At 43.2% G+C, this 22,178-nt stretch overlaps 1 protein-coding gene across 2 annotated transcripts in view; it reads left to right on the top strand.

Moving 5' to 3' along the window:
* Window positions 1–7,306: 7,306 nt before the first annotated feature.
* chst10 (carbohydrate sulfotransferase 10) overlaps window positions 7,307–22,178 on the top strand; it is a 76,432-nt gene continuing 61,560 nt past the window's right edge. The window contains exon 1 of one of the 2 annotated variants that reach the window (XM_041198959.1): window positions 7,307–7,469. The gene's annotated coding sequence lies outside the window, so the exon portion shown is untranslated. The remainder of the gene's footprint in view (window positions 7,470–22,178) is intronic. The other variant, XM_041198960.1, reaches the window with a different exon arrangement.

The raw sequence follows: 22,178 nt of genomic DNA on the forward strand, positions 1-22,178 counted from the left end.
ATGAACCCAATCCTTTGTCAGCCTTCAGCACCTGAGCCCTTCAGGAGCACAGAGTCACTGGTCACAGATGCTGAAGAGGTGGGAGTCAGCCCCACCTCAAAGTGCTGAGAGCACACAGAGAGAAAGATGGAACTCTGTGATGCCTGCCCACGACATTCTGGCAGCAATGACAAGCACCATCGAGGTGCAGGGTTCACTGATGTGTCCAGTGAGTGTGAAGCTGGACCATCACTTTGGTCTGAAGGTTACACACTGCACAGGGAAGAGACCCGGGACTGAGACACCTGCCTTTATCTTGTGCAAGAACCGATCTTTCACATCTGTGTGACAGGAACACTGCTCAACAGAAAAAGGAGCCATAGGCAAGGAGACATCTTGGGAGTTTATTTACAATAGTGAACATTATGTACAAGTGATTAACACCCATGCCCAGGCTGTGCAATTACATCTTCTTCACCTTCCTAATCCTGCCCCTACCTCTTGGTGCTCTCCTGACATCTACAGTGGAGGTGGAGGCAGCCTGCTGACTGCTACACCCTGTCTGTGATGACCTTGGCCGGCGTCCACTGGAGGGTTGAGACCTAGAGCCCCCAGCCTGCTTTCTGGGCCCTGCTGTGTGGCGGTGGCACCCTCCTTGGCCTTTGGAGCTGGAGCTGCTGAGGTCACAGGAAGAGGGGATTCGGATGGGCTGAACACTCCCGGAGTCACCTGGGTAGATGGCCCTGGGGTGTGCAACTGCTGATCCTCCTCCCTGTGGGTGCCCAAGGGCCCTTGGCTGACTCATTGAGGAGAAGGGGAAGCTAGAGTGGGATCGAGCTGCCCCGCACTCCTCTCACGTTGATTCTGCTGGAGGCCAACTATGGTGTCAACGATGGAGTTCAGCCCACACAGCAGTGCAGGACTGATGTCCTGGACCAAGGTCTCTAAGGCAACCGCTAGCCTACCAGTGTTGACCCTGGTGCGTTGGCCTACTGGCGCTATCGCCTCTTTCTGAAGGCAGACGGACTCCTCCATCATGCTTTGCAATCTGAGGAGTGCAGCATACATCCCTTCCTGATGTTCCTGAGCTTGCCTTTGCAGCTGCAGCAACTGAGACACAACCGAGTCCAGTGGCTCATCACCTGACTTGTACACAGCAGGTTTCTGGTCTCCAGCAGTCCTCTGAGTGCCGGGGGCCTGGGAAGTCCCTGCTGCCACCTGCTGTGGATCAGATAGTGCAATGTGCTCACCAGGTAGTGAGCCTGAGGCTATTCTAAAGCCAGGTCCCACTGAGATGTGTACCTCTGCGCTCAGGGGAGGGTGTGGGTGAGCACTGGGACAGGACTTCAGCAGGGCTGCCTGCCTTCAGATTCTTCTTCTGATGTTTCTTTTGGCGATTGATTGGAGGCACTAGGTCATGGGCTCCGTCAGCTGTTTCCCAGACGTGCCTGCAAAAGCAAGGGGAGATAATTAGTGCATGGCAGTGGCCTCTGAAACAGGACACACCACTCACAGCATGGTTGCCTGATAGATGTTGCACTGCTGGATTCTCACCTGGTAGAGCAGCGCCGACCTCACAGTCAGCACAGGACCAGTCCAGAACATCGACGGCCAGCTGGATGACTATTTCCAAAGTCCGTGAGGACCTTGATTTCAGGCATTCCTCCGGCAAGTTGTGACCTCTACCTTTTGTCGTGTGCCAGCTTGTCCTGCATGAATACAGATGGAGAGAGTATAAGCAGAACATCTGCCAGGCCAGATGATAAGTCTGCCTGGCAATGTATGGGTGGTGAGCGATCCCATGGATGGATGAGGACAATGAAGGTGTGGTCAGAGAGTGAGTGATGATGTCCCTTGAACCGGCAGTAAGTGAGGGCCCTGTGGATGTGTCGTGGGTTTGTGAGTATGAGAGTTGAGAGTGATAAGAAAAGTGACTTACCCTGGCGGAACAGAAGAGATCATTCATCCTCTTTTTGCACTGGGTGTCTGTCCTCTTTTTCCAGATTGGTGATGTTGCTGCCCCTCCTGCAGCCAGAGCAGGGGTAGAGGTCATCACAGCAGGCCTCCATGGCATCCAAAAGGCACTCGAGGAATGCTCGGGGCACTGCTGACTCCTTGCCTTTCGGGGCCATGTCTTCTTTGCAGCAATCCTGGGCTGGAAGCACTGAGAGGTGTGTGTGGCTGCGCTTTAAATGCCCAGCATGAGGAAGTGACGAGGTGACAGCGTGACGGGCGAATTGGAGGCCGCCCACCATCAAAACAGTGTGTTTCCCGGGAATGCATGATTAATGACGTGGGATTGGGATGATACGGCGTGAAAAGCCGCCATTGCGGCCAGCAGGTAAACGTTCTTTTTTGCCCCCCTGCTACCACATTTAGTGCAAACCTGAAACAATTCCTCCCATAATTGGAGACTTTTTCAGAGGGTTCCAAATGCAGGGAAATTTCCCACTGGAAGTCCAAACTCTCCAGCAATTCCCTCATTATCAATGCATCTGGATTTCTGAGGGGTCCTGTAGCTCATCTTGGGGGTTACCTCTGCGGTACAACCATCTGGAGATTGGAAGTTGTGGGGCTACGTGTCCTAACAAAAGTGGCAAGCGCAAAATAAGATTGAGGATAGGTACTTTTTAAAATTTATTCTTTCATGGGATGTGGGTGTCATTGGCTAAGCCAGCATTTATTGCCCATTCCTAATTGCCCATGAGAAAGTGGTGGTGAGCTGCTTTCTTGGACATCCAAGGTGGTTCCAGGATTTTGACCCAGTGACAGTGAAGGAATGGCTATATATTTCCAAGTCAGGATGGGGAACTTGCAGGTGGTCGTGTTCCCATGCATCTGTTGTTCTTGTCCTTCTAGATGGTAGAAATCGTGGGTTTGGAAAGTGCTGTTGAAGGAGCTTTGTTGTGTTGCTGCAGTGCATATTGTAGATGGTACACACTGCTGCTACGGTATATTGGTGGTGGTGGGTGTGAATGTACAGGGTGGTGGATGAGGTGCCAATCAAGAGAGGTGCTTTGTCCTGTGTGATGTTAAGCTTCTCGAGTGTCATCGGAGCTGCACGCATTCCAGGGAAGTGGAGAATATTCCATCACACTCCTGACTTGTGCCTTATAGATGGTGAACTGGCTTTGGGGAGTCAGGAGTTGAGTTACATGCTGCAGAATTCCCAGCCCCTGACCTCCCTTGTAGACACAGTATTTATATGGCTAGTCCAGTTCAGTTTCTGGTCAATGGTAACCCCCAGGATGTTAATACAGGGGGATTCAGCAATAGTAATGCCATTGACTGTCAAGGGGAGGTGTTAAATTCTTTCTTGTTGGAGATGGTCATTGCCTGGCAATTGTGTGATGCAAATGATACTTGCCACTTGGTCAGCCCAAGCCTGAATATGTCCAGCTCTTGCTGCATATGAAGACAGACTGTTTCAGTATCTAAGAAGTCATGAGAGGTGCTGAACATTGTGCAATCATCAGTGAACATCCCCAATTCTGACCTTATGTTGAAGGGAAGGTCATTGATGAAGCAGCTGAAGGTGGTTGAGCCTAGGAGACTACCCTGAGGAACTCATGCTGCGATGTCCTGGGATTGAGATGATTGACCTCCATTCTCATTGACTTCAATTTTGCTAGGGCTCTTTGATGCCACATTCAGTCAAATGCTGTCTTGATGTCAAGGGCAGTCACTCATCTCAACTCTTGAGTTCAGCTCTTTTGTCCATGTTTGGACCAAGACTGTAATGAGAAGCTGATTGGCCCTGGCAGAACCCAAACTGGGGCAAACACCAACATTTTGCCATTCCAAACACTCAAAGATATGTTAAAAGCAAAATATTGGGTATACTGGAAATCTGAGATAAAAATGGAAATGCTGGAAATGTTCAGCAGGTCTGACAGCATCTGTGGAGAGAGAAACAGAGTTAACATTTAGGGTCTGTATGGCTCTTCTTCTGAGCCTCAAAGATATGTACCTGGTGAAGTGGGAGTCTATGTTATATCCAACAGGAGCTAAACTCACTGCATAGAATGGTTCACTAATCTTCTGCATGGGAGTATTGACGTTGAAGTGCAGATATGGAAGTTCTGCATGATCGCCACAACTCTTCTACATTGTTGACACCAGCGAACCAACGGTAGCAGGACTGCCAGCTTTCAGTGAACTCCGGATTGTGATGATTCATGAAAGCAGTAAAGCACCAATGCTAGATGGTCAAGGCAAGTGACTATTTGAGTCTATTCAAGTTCTGCAACAGAAATACCTGGTTATGTCTACCCAACTCCAAGAAGACAGAAGATATACTGTTGGATGACCAAGTGGAGAAAGATGTGAAAAGAATTGACTTAATGAAATTTGGACAGAAAAGCTGAACAGCCTTAGAGAGAAACTTCCAGGGATCCTGTCCTCAAGACATAATGGCAGCTCATTGTAAATGGATGGCCAGATATAAGAGTTTCCCACAGACCTCAGAAACTTTTGGCCCTACTGTAACAAATTCAGCATTTTCAAGGGCAAACAGATATTGATTCCAAAAATGCTTCATCAATATATCCTTACCCAATTACTCAAGGTCACATGGGCATTGAAAGGAGAAGACAACTTGCATGTGAGACAGTTTATTGGCCAGAGGGAGGACAGTGAGGATGTGTGATGCATTGGATTGGAGTGAATATCTACCAATGGCTGAAGGTAGCAGGACAGATTGATAAGGTGGTTAAGAAGACATATGGAGTTATTTCATTTCTTAGCTGAGGCATAGAACATAAGAGCAGGGAGGCTATGTTGTAACTATTATTATGGCACAGCCTATGGTAAATGTGGAGCTGCTCAAATCCCAAAGGGAAACTTGAAACAACTGCCACAATTATTTTGTAATTTGTATAAATTTCAAGATGCATGCCTTGAATTCAGCAGTAATAAGACCACTGAGTCTTATAGATTTCTTACAAAACTAAATTAAACATTTATTAATTGAAGAAATGACTTTAAGCACACACATAGATCTACAAATTACTGCTATGATAACTTTTAAATCCCCTAGTTAATCTGACTCATTAAGGCAACAGTAAGACATATAGATTTTAAAAGACCCAGGCAGAGAAACACAATACCCTGAACAATCTAATTCAATCGGAGTTTTCTTAGCTTCAGTTTTTTGTTGGCGGCAGCTTGAGGCTTAGATACTGGAGGCTTCTTTACACTTGTTTTAGATCTTAGAATGCCTACCCTTACATGCAGCCGTCTCACCTTTGTACATATTTTCTCCTTTGAATGCAAATTCCCATTGTTTCACTATGTCTTTGGACTTTCCCCCTCTAATAATAAAAACCTCTCATAGTACCAATTTTACCAGTAATCTTTGGGAAAAATAAACACACTGTTTCTTAACTTCTCTTGGCTAGGTGAAAAACTTCACTCCCTCTTTTGAATTCAATCTGTTCTGGTTTATTTAAAAATACAAATGTTCCCTTCATACCTATGTTTATCTACTGAACATTTCAAACCTAGCTTATCTTCTGTTACATCAAAAACTTCAGACCAGCAGCCTTTAATTCAATTAAGTCACACAAACACACACACACACATAGACACAGACCCCACTATTACTCTACCTTACAATAAATTCTGATAACATTATGAAAAATATTATACCTTCCTAACACTATATAAAACATTTGTTAGGCCACAGCTTGAGTACTGTGTGAAGTTCTGGTCACCTCATTACAGGAAGGATGTAATTGCATTAGAGAGGGTACAAGGATGTTGCCAGGACTGGAAAATTGCAGCTATGAGGAAAGATCGGATAGGCTGGGGTTGTTCTCCTTGGTACAGAGGAGGCTAAGGAGAGATTTGAGTGAGATGTACAAAATTGTGAGGGGCCTGGAGAGAGGTGGGAAGGGCCTATTTACTTTAGCAGAGAGGTCAGTGACTCGGGGACAAAGATTTAAAGTGATTGGCAGAAAGATTAGAGGGGAGATGAGGAAAACAGTTATTATCCATAGGTTTCTGGGGGTCTGGAACTCACTGAATGAAAAGGCATTAGAGGCAGGAACCCTCAACTCATTTAAAAGGTCTCTGGATATGTACCTCACGTGCCATAACTTGCAGGGTTTATGGACTAAATACTGGAAAGTGGGATTAGGCTGGATGGCACAATTTTCGGCCGGTGCAAACATGATGGGCCAAGTGGCTTCTTTCTGAGACGAAAACATTCTATGATTTTATGTCAGGGGCCTCAGCTGAGTTGCAACATAAAGAGCCACACCATCCTCATGATGTTCCAACACATCCATGGCGAAGAATAACGATTGATTTATTCAATGTTAGAGGTGATGGCTTCTTACTTGTTGTCGACTACTTCTCCAAATTTCCCTAAAATTTTCCAAATGATGGATACACTGAGCATATCAATAGCAAACATAATGAGTGCCATTTTCAGTCTTTTGCAGTTCACCTAGAGGATCCTGATGCTGTATTGCTGGACTGTATCCGCCAGCAGGATAAAAGCAAAATACTGCAGATGATGGAAATCTGAACCTGAACATGTTAAAAAAAATTTTTCTCCACAGATGCTGTTAGTCCTGAGTTTTTCCAGCATCTTCTGTTTTTGTTCCATCAGGAGGACCTTGGTGCTGCAGTGCCAGGCAGTGTCCATCAGGAGGACCTTGGCGCTGCAATACCAGACTGTGTCTACGAGAAAGACATAGGCATTGCAGTGCTGGATTATGTCCATGAGAAAGACCTTGGTGCTGCAGTGCTGGACTGTGTCCACTAAGAGGACCTTGGCGCTGTAGTGCCAGACTGTGTCCACCTGGAGGACCTTGGCGCTGCAGTGCTGGTCTGTGTCCACTAGGAGGACCTTGGCACTGCAGTGCCAGACTGTGTCCAGCAGGAGGACCTTGGCGCTGCAGTGCTGGATTATGTCCACCAGGAGTACCTTGGTACTGCAGTGCTAGACTATGTCTAGATAAAAACAAAAAACTGCGGATGCTGGAAATCCAAAACAAAAACAGAATTACCTGGAAAAACTCAGCAGGTCTGGCAGCATCGGCGGAGAAGAAAAGAGTTGACGTTTCGAGTCCTCATGACCCTTCAACAGAACTAAAGGAGGACCTTGGCGCTGCAGTGCTGAACTCTGTCCACCAGGAGGACCTTGGCGCTGCAGTGCTGGATTATGTCCACCAGGAGGACCTTGGCGCTGCAGTGCTGGATTATGTCCACCAGGAGGACCTTGGCGCTGCAATGCTGGGTTGTATCCACTAGGAGGACCTTGGCGCTGCAGTGCTGGATTGTGTCCAGCAGGAGGACCTTGGCGCTGCAGTGCTGGGTTGTGTCCACCAGGAGGACCTTAGCGCTGCAGTGCTGGTCAGTTGGCGGTGAAGTTGTTGTTGTGGTTGTCATGGACGGCCGGCTGGAAAGCGGTACTCGGCTCGGTTTTGTGGTGTTGGAGTAGACGGGTTGACGCGGCTTCCTTAGACCCGGGAGTTGAGCAGGTGGGTGAAGGGTGTTTTGTGATTGGTGGCGCTGAGGAGTGCCGGACTGTGAGGTGTGGTTAAGGTCCGGGCCTGGGTCTGACTGAGGGAGGAGCCGGGGGTTTGCTGCTGTTGATCAGCGTCCTCGGGCTCTCACTCCCCGGCTGCCACCTTGTTTCGGGCTGGGAGAGGAGAGTGAGGGCGCCAGGGCTGCCCCGTGGACCCCCCTCCAAGTAAACGGACCGGCATCATTTAATTAAATGGGTGGGGAGATGAGCGATGGATTTGGCCTCCTCACATGTTTCTGGCGATAAGTGAGCAGGAGTGAAAGTGGGAGCGATTACAACCCAGACATTTAATCAAAGATGTTTATGTGATTTCATACACAGAATATTAGCTGGATATTGTGATCAAGATTTAAGATTTACAACACCTCCATCTCAGTTGTTGATACTTTAAATTTATGCGAGCATTTTATTTTCAATACCACTTGATGGAAGGACTTAGAATTCAGGCAAGGCAGAGCCTTTCTTATCTCGTGGAATTGAGCCCGGGGTTGGCAGCAGGAGTGCAGGAGGATGTGTTGAAGGCAATTGGGAAGCAGAGTACCTGAGAGTGGAGAAGTGAAAGGAGGCATGGCCATAGAAGAGAATCTAAGAGGGATAAAGAGAAACAAGTTAAAATAAAGAGTAAAAATGGAATTAATTTGATAGGCTTAGGTCCGGAAGAATTGCCAAATTCCCCACACAAATAGACATGAGAGTGCAAGTTACATAGGTCTCTTTACAGGAACGTGATAGTAAATCGGCAATATGCAGTAGATGGTGATGAGAGGAAATAGTCCCCAGCAGTGTTCCCTCTGAGTTCGGTGCCTGTGCGGCTGCACAACAATCCGTCAAATGTAAATAAAAGCTAAATACTGCGGATGCTGGAAATCTGAAGCAAAAACAGAAAATGCTGGGAAAACTCAACAGGTCTAACAGCATCTGTGGGGAGAAAAAAACAGTTAACATTTCGAGTCCTTATGACTCTTTAGAGCTTTCTGACTCTTCTGAAAACTATTGAGTTTTTCCGGCATTTTGTGTTTTTGAAATGTTGTGTGCTCAGTTATTATAGCCGCGTCATCCTGAGGTTTAATGAGATTTACTGCCATTCTAGCCCATGAGCAAAGAACTGGTGGAATTCCCCACGGCAAGAAATTAAGGGACGGGAGCCAAACCTGACATGATTACTTAGGTGGAATGAGTTCCTGGAGCCTGAAGCTCTGTCAGCACTTGGCTTTCCTGCGGCTTTCTCGCTTGCCAACCCTTCCCCTCCTCGACCCCACCACTTGCCGCTTCTCCCTCCTGCTTGCTGCTTCCCTACCCCCTGATGGCCGCTTTCCCCCCGGAACCTCCCACTCGCAGCCCCTCTTGCTGCCTCAGTCGCTTCCCTTCCCTCAAGTTCTCGTTCACAGCGAGGTTCGGGAGAGGGAAGCAGAGTGTGAGTTGGAGGCGGCAAGCGGGAGGGTCGAGGAGGGAAGCTGCAAGTCTGGAGAGGTGGTGAGCTGGAGTGATTCAGGGGCAAGAATGAGGTAAGTTTTAAGAATTACGAAGAGTTAGTAAGAGGATTTCTGGGCTAGTTAATATCACTGATCTAGTCATTCTGCTGCAGTTGGGTTTTGTAGATTTATTAAAGGAAGATTGATCCCGAAGACACTTGACACATGTAAAAACATTCAAAGACATCTCTAAAGAGTTTGTGAAAAGTTGGATTCGTAGTCCAGATATCCGATTAATAACGCAAAGGGTCTTGTGAGGTTAACTCATGTGACACTAAACCATGCATACTCTCCAGGTTACATATGTTTGCATGCTAGACACAGTTTATTTTTAAAATGGTCAACTGGATTATTACTTCACAATTCATAGATTTTTTTAAATCTAAAAAACGCTGTCGGTGGAATGAATCGCACTACTTCCCAAAAACTACCATAAAACATGTGATTCCAGACTCTCAACAATGTGGTTGACTTTTAAATGCCCTCTGAACAAGGGCAATTAGGAACAGGTAATAAATGCTGGCCTAGCCTGCAATGCCCACATCCCATGAATGAATAATAAAAAAAGTCTCCTTCTAGGAAGAATTCTCTCTTCACAATGTTCTCTCTGTTTTCAGATGAAAGAGTAAGAAAGAGTAAGTTTATTAGTTACTAAACGTAAGAAAAAAAAGTAATAACAATATAACACATGTTGGAGATTAATCACACCGAGGCATCATTTCGTACGTAGAAACCGCATTTATTACTTGTGCACAAGGGAGACAGCACAATGAGAGCACAGTCTCGTAGAAGAATGCACGCAGATTTGTTAAAAGCATTTTTACAGCCAATCAGTAAGTTTTGCAACAAACCTATCTGTTTATTTGCATAAGTTAACTGACCAATCCCTGTTCCAGTAAATTTCTATTTTCCTCACAACGGATGTTTGGTTACGCAGTTGCTTATAACAACCGGCTTGAGAAAGAACAAAATGAAATGTCTCAGGGCTCATCCTACAACTGTGGTCAGACAAGATTGTATTCTTCTCAAGATTGTAGTATTTTTCTCTTAGGCCTAGGCGTACAATCAACTTCTTATTAACCCTTCCAGCACCAAATGGGCTCCCTGCAGTTGCCTAGGCCACCACACTTCCCCCCTTTTGTCCTAAAAGGACAATCCAATGCCTTTAGCCAAGTTCAATGTATCCTAGTCGCCGGGCTTCACCCTCAACGGGGTCCTGATTCCTGAGGAGAGGGAGAGAATAGATAGCTGGCTTGTCACCAGGACTTTGGAGGTTCTTCTCAAGGTTGTAGTATTTTTCTCTTAGGCCTAGGCGTACAATCAACTTCTCATTAACCCTTCCAGCACCAAATGGGCTCCCTGCAGTTTCCTAGGCCACCCCAGACACACATTAGAATTGAGAAATTGAGTCCAAAAATAAAAGTTAAAAAGATATATAAATCAGTCCTTTGGCTTGTCCGTGGGGAGTAGATGGTGAAACACTGCAGCGGTTAAATTGGGGTGAGTCCTTTAGCACTGACTTTGGCGGTTGGGTATTTGGATTGGACATTATTGGTCTGCAGGCTAGCTGACAGGAGTTGTCCTGTTTCCTTTTCAACTGTGGCTTTGCTGACTTATGACTTGCTTCTGACAATTAGACGGAAAGAGTTTTTTTTCACCTCCAAGCTCAGGCATGCCCAGCTGACGTTCTTCAACTGTGACCCTCACAACACATAACACACCAGAAAAGAACACCAGACTAGCACACCAAACTAGGGTTGCCGTTGGCTTTTTTTTAAACCCCTTGTGTATTCCTGGAAGGGAAAGAACAAACATGTCTTTCGCCCAGATCTGTTTTCTTTTCAACTCAGTTCATGTTCCCAGCCTGGGCTATAACTCAACAGGAGGTAGTTTTGGCTGAGATGATAATCATTTTCCATAATCTCTGCAACCACAGGTGATTACAGTTCAGTTTGCATTGTATCTTTTCCTTTGAAGTGCCTCTGTCCGAAGGAGGCTGTGTCACACCTTTTATGTGTGACATTCCGTTCTCTCTGAACTAGTTGGTCAAGTAATCCATATAGGAATTTTCCAGAAAGTGGATACCTTACAGTGTCAGCCAGCTTTTGCTTGTATGTCCTTTTTAAAAAAAAAAACATGCCTTACTTAAAAGTTCAATATGTCTATAAGTCATTTAGGTATAGGATCCTTGGTCATGACCGTATCCATTTAATTTACAGGACAGTGTCTCTCTGTCCTTCACCTCTTTCTAAATTCAGAGACACTTTATCTCAGCCTGAATATATTTTTTGATTTGAAGAAATAACTGAGCTATTTTGCTCACTATTCATAGCAGTTTTAAGTAAATACTCAATACGCTGAAAAAACTAAAAGTTGCCTTTTCTACATTTTCTATCAATTTAAAAGGCAAGCCCCCCTGGCTGGTTCAGCCTGTCAAATTGAAACAAAAGATCCTTATCTTAAGCCATCGCCACCCATTCAACTTTTCTTCTGTCAAATGATTAAAATACAAGCTACAATATAAAAACCAACAAATATCTCTCATGCATGGTAGTGTAGTGGTTATAGTCCTAAACTTAAAACCTAGAGGTTGTGAGTTCAAATGCCACCATGTAACATTTAAATTCAGTAAATCTGGTAATTTGTGGACTAGCATGTTACTGTATCAATGGCTGGCAGTTATATTTTTTCTTTTACTCCCACACCTATGATAACTTTCTAAAATTATATATTGTATATATTTGTTTTTATTTCTACTGGTGGCGCATATCCATGCAGTATCTTGACATTGGTGCACGTAACAAAATTCATTCAACATATGGATGGAAAAAAGTTAGAGGGAACATTGGTCCAGAGTTACAATCAGGAGTCCCGTGGTGGAATAAAGACAACTTAGGAAGGGTGGATCAGCATGAAGCATCAACGAGGTGTTGTTCCAGTTTGGAGACAGGTGAAGCGAGTGAAGTCCAGTAGCAGTTTGAGTATAGAGTATGGGAGGACACACTGATGGAATTATGTTTGTAGGAATGAATATTCAGGAGATGTATAGACACAGTTGCAGAACAGGAAGATGAAGGCCAAGTTGGAGGACACCATAAAATGCAAAATCAGCAGAGTGTTGCTCTTCTGATATTCTGACCAGAAACTGACCATAGCTGAAAAACGAGTCAAGTGAGGAGCCACACCCAGCTCAGTTTATCCATCTAATTGTAGCCAGAGAATCACCTACAATGGCTTCACTTCCCACTCCTGCACCATTAGCTCAGGTCCCCGTTCCCACCCCTTCCTCACCCACTCCAATATGTGGATTTATCCTTAGCCCCCTCCTATTTCTCATCTACATTCTGCTCCTTGGTGAACTCATCTGAAAACACAATATCATTTCCTACATATGCTGACAACACTGAGTTCTACCTCACTACCACCTTTGTTAATCGCTACCTCTACACTGTCAGACTGCTGTAATGGTACAACAGAAAATTCCTCCATTTAAACATTATGAAAACCATAGCCATTATCTTCAGTCGCAGCGACAAACTCTGTTTGCTAGCAACCAACTTGAACCCTGTCCCTGGCAAGTGTTTGAGATTGAGCCAGACTGTTTACAACTTTGGTGTCATATTTAATCCCGAAATGAGCTTCCAATCATGTCCACGTGATCACTCAGGCCTCCTATTTTCACCGCGGTAGGATCACCGACTCTGTCCCTGTCTTGGCTCATCTGCTACTGATACCCTCATCCATGCATTTGTTATCTCCACACTTGACAATTCCAAAGCACTCCTGACTGGCCTTTCATATTCTACATTCCATAAACTTGAAGCCATCCAAAGCTCTGTTGCTTATGTTCTAATTCGCGCCAAGTCCCATTCCTCTATCACACCTACATTGGCTGTCAATTAGGCAATGCCTTGCTTTTAAAATTGTCAGGCTTATTTTCAAATCCTTCCATGGTCTTAGTTCCCCCAGCTCTATAAACACCTCCAGTTTCACAACCCTCCAAGATATCCACATTTCTATAATTCTGATATCAATAGCATCCCTGATTTTAATTGTTCCACCGTTGGTGACTGTGCCTTCAACTACCTTGGCTCAAACTCTGGAATTCCCTTCCAAAACTTCTCTAACTTTCTACCTCTCTCTCTTCCTTTAGAATGCTCTTTAAAACCTACCTCTTTAACCAAGCTTTGGATCATCTGCTCGAATATCCTTATATGGCTCAGTTTCAAATTTTTGTTTTATAATGTTCCTGTGAAGTATGTTGTAACTTTTTACTGTGTTAGAGATGCTATATAAATAATAGTTGTTGTTGGGATCTTTTATAATGTTGTTTTAATGTCTTATCTGAAAACCATTACCTCCAACAGTTCAGCACTTCCTCAGTGCTGCACTCTGTGTGTCAGCCTAGCATTATACACCCGAGTCCCTGGGATGAGACTTGAGCCCATAACCTTCCAAACCAGAGGGAAAATGTTTCCCATGAGCCAAGGTTAATATTTACCTAAAGAAGTCTTATATTGTATAAATCAATACTGGACGAGCAGCACAAATTCATGAGTGATTTGAGTTTTTAAAACGATAATCTGTTCCCTACACTGCTGTGGATGTAAGCAAGCAATATTGAAAACCTGAGAGTTTAAGAAATATGTGTATTTATTGTGATTAGGTTGCATAGGCTATACTTTGGGTTTATTTTGTTCCCTCTTGTCATAGTAAAAGTAGCAAATTTAGTTTTTTCATTAAAATGTAACCAGTTTTATTTTGGAAAGTTTAAAAATTATTGACAGTTCACAAAATTCACAATTATTTGTATTCAAAGATTTTCAATCTGTGATTTAGTACAGATTATCAGGTTTACTAAAATATATCTTTATGTAAAAACTCAAAGTTTTAATATGAATCATTTTAGTTAAACAAGGAAAACCATTATATCATTTAATAGATATGTGTGCAGTCCAGGACATGAGTGAAAAATTAAGCCCTCGTTCACCAGATGCAGTAATAGGTTGAAAAAGTCACTGTTCATGGAAAAAATTAGTAAAATATTCATATATTATGATTGTAGTATGAACTGCCAACTCCCCACCCTTATAAATTTTGAGGGAAGGTGATATGATTTGAAGGTGGAATAGCCATCCCACAAATGGAAAAAAGCATATACTTCGCTTTCAAAATTCAGCTTTCTGTTCCATAGTAAAATAACATTATTTCGACTTTCTTATTGTTACTGCCTGTAAGGAAATACCTATCTCTTCACATTTTCATTTATAAATGGTTCTAGAAATGTGCTGCAACAATAAGTGATCAATTCTGCCTTTTACCTGCTATTCTAACACTGTACCACACTTCTACCCTTTTTTAGGTGTTGGAGGCCAACACTCTGTTCCCTAGCTACCGACTCCATACCTCTCCCTTGCAACTGCCTGAGCCTGAACCAGATTGCTGGCAACCTTGGTATCATATGTGACCCTGAGATGAGCTTCTGACCACACATCTGTGCCATTTCTTAAGACCACCTTTTTCTGACTCTGCTCATCAGCTGCTAAAGCCTTCATCCATGCTTCAAGACTTGACTATTACAATACACTCCTGGCCAGCCTCTTACATTCGACCTATCATAAATTTGAGGTCGTCCAAGCACTACTGCCTGTGTCATTAGTCACATCAAGACTACAACCACCAGCCCTGTGCATGTTGACCTGCTTTGGCTCCTGGTTAAGCAATGCACAATTTTAAAATTCTCATCCTAATTTTCAAATTCTTCCATGGCCTCAGCCCTCCCTGTCTCTGTGATCTCCTCCAGCCTCACAACCCTGTAAATTGCTTCGCACCTCTAATTCTGGACTCGAGCATTTCCGATTTTAATTGCTCCACTATTGGTGTCCGAGCCTTTACTGCCTCAGGAGTATCCTCCCCAAAATTCTTGCCTCCCTATCTTGCATAAAGATGCCCCTTAAAAATGATCTCTTTAACCAAGCTTTCGATCATCTGCCTAATAAAAAAGGAGAGTAACTAAAATATGCATTTTATGCATATTTTAGCCTAGAGGCAGAGAGAGAAGTTATCACAAGGAACAAGGAAATGGCAGAGATGTTGACTAGATATTTTATGTCTCTCTTCACAGTAGAAGATACAAATTACATACCAGAAAAAGAAGATAACCTATGGACAAATAGGAGTGAAAAGCTTTAGGTAATTAATATCAGCAGAGGGAAAGTATTAGAGATACCAAAAGAACTAAAAGCCAACAAATCCACAGGACCTGATGGTATATGTCCTACGGTTCGAAAAGAGGTAACTGCAGAGATAGTGGATGCACTGGTTATAATCTCCCAAAATTCCCTAGATTCTACAATTGGTCCCAACAGATTGGAAGTTAGCAAATATAACTCTGTTAGTCTAGAAGGAAGAAGGAGAGAAAACAGGAAACTACAGGCCAGATAGCCTGATGGCAGTTGTCATGAAAATACCGGAAGCTATTATTAGGAAAGTCTTAGCAATGCACTTGGAAATTCAACATGGTTTTATGAAAAGGAAGGGTGTTTGACAAATTTATTAGAGTTTTTTTGAGGACGTGACTAGTAGGGTGGATAAGGGGTGGGGAGGGTAGGAACCAGAAGATGTATTTTTGGATTTCTAAAAGGCATTCAATAAGGTACCACATAATACTAATACACAAGATAAAGGCGCATGGAGTTGGAGGTAATAGTACAGGTAGAGGATTGGGTAAAGCACAGGAAGCAGAGAATAGAGATAAATGGGGCATTTTCAACTTGGCAGGCTATAACTAGTGGATTTGATTGGTTAGGACTGATGAGCAACTTCTTCACTCAGTTTTGAATCTTTGGAATTCTGTGTCCAGAGATTGTGGATAGTCCATTGTTGAGTATATTTAAGGCTGCGATAGACAAATTTTTGGAGTCTCAGTGAATCAAGGGATGTGGGAGTGGGCAGAAAAATGGAGTTGAGGCAGAATAACCATGATCATACTGAATGACAAAACAGACTCAAGGGCAATATGGTTTGCTCCTGCTCCTATTGCTTATGTTCTTAATATCTCCTTATGTGGATCAGTGTTAAATCCTGCCATATAATGCTCCTGTGTAATGCCTTAGGATGTTTTATTCTATTAAAGGTGCAATACAAGTACAAATTATTGTAGGTTGTGAAGTAGCTACTGAAGAAGCCTTGTAGCCACAGTCTGCCAACATTGGAGGAGTCTAAACAAGTGGATAAGATGCCATTTAAATGGACTGCTTTGGTCCTGAATGCCTGAAGGTTTTTTGCATCTTTTTGCAGATGTATCATAAGAACGTAAGACGTAGAAGTAGAAGTAGGCCATTCGGCCCATTGAGTCTGCCATGCCATTCAGTGAGATCATGGCTGATTTGATAATCCTCAACTCCACTTTCCTGCCTTTTCCCCATAGCCCTTGATTCCCTGACTGATGAAAAAATCTGTCTATCTCAACCTTGAATATACTTAACAACCCAGCCTCTACAGTAAAGAATTCCACAGATTCATCACCCTCTGAGAGAAGAAATTTCTCCTCATCTCTGTCTTAAATGGGCAACCCCTTATTCTGAGATTATGCCCTCTGTTCCTAGGCTCTCCCAGCCGCTCAGCATCCACCTTGTCAAGCCCCCTAAGAATCTTATGTTTCAATAAGGTCACCTCTTATCCTTCTAAACTCCAATGAGTACAGGCTCAACCTCTCCTCATAAGAAAATCCCTCCGTACCCAAGATCAACCCAGTGAACCTTCTCTGGACTGCCTCCAATGCCAATATATCTTTCCTTAGATAAGGGGACTAAAACTAAACTTGGCAATAGTACATTCACTTCCCTTATCCAAGTCATTCATATATATTGTAAATAATTGCGGCCCCAGCACTGATCCCTGTGGCACTCCACTAGTTACAGGTTGCCATCCTGAAAATGCCCCCCTTATCCTAAATCTTTGTCTTCTATTGGTTAGCCAATCCTCTATCCATTCTACTGTACTACCCACAACACCATGGGCTCTTCTTAAGTAGTCTTATGTGTAGTACCTTATCGAATGCCTTTTGGAAATCCAAAAATATCACATCTGCTTCCCCTTTATCTCTCCTGCTTGTTACCTCCTCAAAGAATTTTAATAGATTTGTTAGGCATGATTTCCCCTTCATGAAGCCACGCTGACTCTGTTTGATTATATTGTGCAATTCTAAATGCTCTGCTATTACATCCTTTATAATTGACTCTAACATTTTCCCAATGATGAATGTTAAGCTAACTGGCCTATAGTTACCTGTTTTTTGTCCCCTTCCCTTTTTGAATTTATCTATCTGAGCAAGGGGGAGAGCTTCCATCACACTGGTGACTTGTGCTTTCTAGGTGGCATAGAGACTTTGGGGAGTCGGGAAGTGAGCCATTTTTCTCAGGATATGCAGCCTCTGTCCTGATCCGCTCAAGCAGTGATGGCATTTAAGTGAACTTCTGGTCGATGGTGTGTGCCACAATGTTGTTGATGGGGAACTAAGAGATAATAATGCCCTTGAATGTCATGAGAAAGTGGTTAAACTGTCTCCTTGGAGAAAGTCATTACTTGGCACTTGTGTGGCACAGATGTTTCTTTGCCCAAGTCTGGTGCTTCATTATCTGAAGAATTACAAATGGAGCTGAACAATGTGCAATCATAATCAATCAGCCCCCTCCCCTGACCTTATGATGAAACCTCGGATGCTGTGCGGAGAAGCTTCTGCAGTGATCACCTAGGGCTTAAATGATTGGTCTTCAACAACCCTCAAAATTTCCTTTTTGCCAGTTATGACCCCAGCCACTGGAGTGTGTTCCGCCAAATCACCATTGACTTCAACTTTACTACTGCACTGATGTAAAGGACAGTTTTGTACCTCACCTCTGAAATCCAGCTCGTTCCCATGTTTGCACCAAACATTGTTCTTGCAACACTCTGCTCATTCTTACAATACTCTCTTTGAATAAGTATGTGCCATACTATATTTGAGTCATTCGGACAAAGTCTATTTGCCTTCTAAAGCAAATCTTTCAGCATTCAGAAGGCTAGAGGTATTTCAGATTGTCACTGAAATTGTCTATATTCGACTGATGATGGAATTTATAGCTGATGTATTAACATCAGTGAGCAGAAAACTGAAACGAAAGGAAGAAATACTTGCATTTATATAGCGCCTTTCGTGACATCCAGACACCTCAAAGTGCTTAAAACCAATGAAGTACTTTTGAAGTGGAGTAACTGTTGTAATCCATGAAACACGGCAGCCAATTTGTGCACAGTAAGCTTTTGCAAGCAGCCGTGTGGTAATGACCATATAATCTGTTTGTGTGGTGCTGATTGAGGAATAAATGTTGGCCAAAACACTGGGGATAGTTTCCCTACTCTTCTTCAAAATAGTGCCAAGGGAACTTTTACATCCATCTGAGAGGGCATATGTGGCTTCGGTTTAATGTCGCATCCGAAAGACGACATCTCTGACAGTGCAGCACTCCCTCAGTGCTGCACTGGAATGTCAGCCTTGATGTGCTCAAGTCCTGGAACAAGACTTGAACCCAGAACTTTCTGACTTAAAGATAAGACTGCTACCAGCTGACATACAATTGGTGCTTAGGTGTTGTTTGATTGCACTTTTAATGACTATTTTCATCATTTGGCTGATAATTGAAATTAAGTTGATAGGCTGATAATTGGTCAGGTTGTATTTGTACTACTTTTTCAGGACAAAGCATGCCTGAATTTCCTGCATTTTCAGGTGGATGCCAATGTTGTGGTTATATTTGTATAGCTTGCCTAGGAGCGCGGTTACTTCTGGAGCAGACATGATTATAACACGTTATCTGGGCCCGTAGCCTTTGTTATGTTCAGAGCACTCAGCACTGATGTCAGTGGAGTGAATTGAATTGATAACTGGTATATGTGACTGTGGAGACTTTAAGAAGAAGTCAAGATAGACCATCCACTCAGCTCAGTGGTAGCACTCCAGCGTCTGAGGAGGAGTGGGTTCAATTCCCACTGCAGAGACTTGGTACATTGGTTCACCTGTGCAGTATTGAGGATCACTGCACTCTCAGAGGTATCAGCTTTCAGATTAAATGCTAAACCATGGCCTCATCTGACCTTTCAGGTGGAAGTAAAAAAAAATCCCATGGTACTATTGGGAGTTCTTTCAATAGCCTGAATAATACTTATCTGTGAACCAACATCCCTAAAACACCTGGTCATAATCACATTGTTATTTGTAGGACCTTGCTTTGTGCAAATTGGCTACCCTGCATCCTATATTACAAATAACTACACTTCGAAAGAACTTCATTTTTTGTAAAGCACTTTGGGACACCATGAAAGATGCTAGTTAAATACAAGCTTTTTTTTCACTTCTGAGTAAAGATGGCTGCAAATGCTTCAGGCTTTCTCCTGCACTCAACCGCTAAACTCCACCATCATTGATAATGGCAATGTTCATGAAAGTTCTTCTTGCCATTGGTTGCTTAATTGCCCCCCTCCATTATCAAACTGCTAAATGTTTCTAATATTTTTGGCTACACAATTTAACCATATCTCAAAGCTAAGCTTTGAGTCCATACTTTCCATTTAAGTAGGACCATGAGGGGGCACACTGCTCATTCTTTCATTAGTCCTTTCACATGAATAGGTGGTGTTATACATTACAGTCATTGAGACAGTCATCCAGTTGCCTCAAAAGCAAGTAATAAATCCATATACTTTTCTCTTGGGAAAGCATTGTTATCTAGCTTTGAAAGCAATGAAACCATGATCACATTATGAAAAGGTAGATACAATCAAGTAAGTCATTTGGCACAAGGTGGGAAACCTGCATGAGAGAGGGGGAAAAAAGAACTTATATATAGCATTATCATGTTCTCAGCATGTGCCAAAGCACTTTGCAGCCAATTAATTACTTTTAAAGTGCAGCCGTTGAGCTTTATAGGCCAATCCAGCAATCAATTTGTGCACAGCAAGAGTTTGTAAGAAGCAGTGAGATAAATAGCCAGATATTTATTTTGATGGCAATGGTTGAGGGATAATTTTGGCCAAGACACCAAGAAAATTCCCCTGCTCTTCGTTGAATAGGATTTTTTACATCGCAGGAACTCCACACCTGAAAGGCACTACCTCCAACAATAGCCCAGATTTTTCTCTCAGCAGCAAAGGAGCAAGCAACACTGACTGTTCACCTTGCTGACAGCTGTCCACAAAATTTCTTCTAGTTTGGTGTTTTTGCCAGCACAACGCCTTCTACTGGGGATCTATGAGTGTGGTATGCAGGGCAAGCAGCAGCAAAACTCTTCAACCAATCAGATTGAAGTATCCTCACTGGGACACAGAGTCCAAACCAGAAGTATAAAGCAAGAAATATAAATTAGATTTAAATGATGTTGTTCTGAACATGTGCTATGTAAAATATTAATTTATAATATTATCAGTGGAACACATATATTGAACTTTTTTGAAAAGAACACTTTTCCTCAGCAAAGGACACTGGCTTAAAGCAGCTACTATGTTATACTTGCAAAGGGCACAGGATGCTTTTATGGAGACAGTCTCTACAGAGCTGTCAGAGAGAGGTCATGTGATCCAGCTCTTGGGTGAAAAGATACTGGATTTTGTATTGTCAGAGAGACTGCCACAGGGGCAACAGTCTTATCCCATCTCTCTTCTGAAACCTCTTTTATCAAAGCTGAGTTGTTTTGATTTGAAAAACCCCCCTCATTGCTGCAAATTGACAGTTCTTAAAGCAGAATTCCAAATCATCGGCTATGACTGCAGATCGCCTGCTCCACAATGGAAAGGGACACTTCAGCTGTAAACAAGCATCTGGACGCTCCGTGAATATTTTTGTTTCTGACTTTACTTGTATTTTGCCAATATGAAATACCTGAAACTCTGCAAAATTTTACTTTTTTGCATGCTTGTGAGAGGGATGGGGTAGGAAGATTGTGTGTTTTTTGCGTTAGTGGGTAGTTGGACATATTTGTACATGTTAGGCAATGGAGATAGTTTATGTAAGTTATATTTGTATTTTTGAATGTTAGGAATGAGTTTTAGCTGTAATTTTTAAGTTTAATTTGTATTCCTAAATCTGTGTTAAGAAAAGGTCAAATTGAGTTTTAGTTTCACTTTTAAAAGGTGCCTGCATTTCTAATGAGGCTCTTGGGATTGTTGCAGCTAAGGTAAACAAACAAGGGTGGAAGAATTGGGCTGTTGCCTAGCAACAAGGGTCCAGGGAGGTTGGTCCCTGCCACAAACACACACACACACACACACACACACACACACACAAACTAGAAACAGCAGTTTGTTTTGGAAGTTCGAATTCAGTTGGTTTGAAGACAACTGTCAAGCAGAAGCAACCTAGAAGGGGCAGATAGCCTGGCCCAAGCTAAAGTTGGTTGAAAGTAACTACAGGAAAGACTGGAGCAAAGGGGGCAGATAGCGAGTCCCAAGCTAAAGAAAAACCCCAAGAATCCAAGGGAATGGAACAGGGGACAGCCCCAAGACAAACTTATAGTCAAAGGGAGGACAGAAACTTCGAAAAGGTCCTGGGGCAGGGAGGAAGTCTCCAAGCTTCAGATTTAAAGAGACAAAAGCTGCAGATAGCAGATTTAAAGTGAGAATAACTTACAAGAGGCAAGAAGGTCCAAAGAGACAACTGAAAGTCTGTAACTCTTGCTGTGGGCAAGTGAAGCAGTGGTACTGTTGTTGACAGCTGACAGTGCGTGGAAGACAACTCAAATGCATGTGGTGACCCAGGGAAGAGGAACATCAGAAGGAGAGTTAGAAACCCTGGAGGTGAACCCTTGTGGAAGGCGTCTGAGAGAAAGTGTCAGTTTGGGAGAAGATCTCAAAGCAAGTTCTTGGAGAGTGGAGATTGGAAACCCTCATGTGAAAGACAGAGTTCAATGAGACTGATTGGCTCACGGTGTGACAAGTGTCTTGGGGGAGTTGAGGAGAGATCCATAGCATTTGCTTGAGGTGGCACCTGTCACTTGGTTTTGGAATGTGTTTTGTCTGACCACAGGCTGCTTAATGGTACAGCATAATATAGCTTTTGTAACTTGTGCTATCCTTACAAATCTGTATATATCTGTAAAGGTATAGTTGTGGGTGAAGGAGTATTGTAATATAGTTCATCTTTTCTTGTTGAATAAATG

Source organism: Carcharodon carcharias, chromosome 11, assembly GCF_017639515.1.
Source record: "Carcharodon carcharias isolate sCarCar2 chromosome 11, sCarCar2.pri, whole genome shotgun sequence".
In the NCBI taxonomy this organism is placed as follows: Eukaryota; Metazoa; Chordata; class Chondrichthyes; order Lamniformes; family Lamnidae; genus Carcharodon; species Carcharodon carcharias.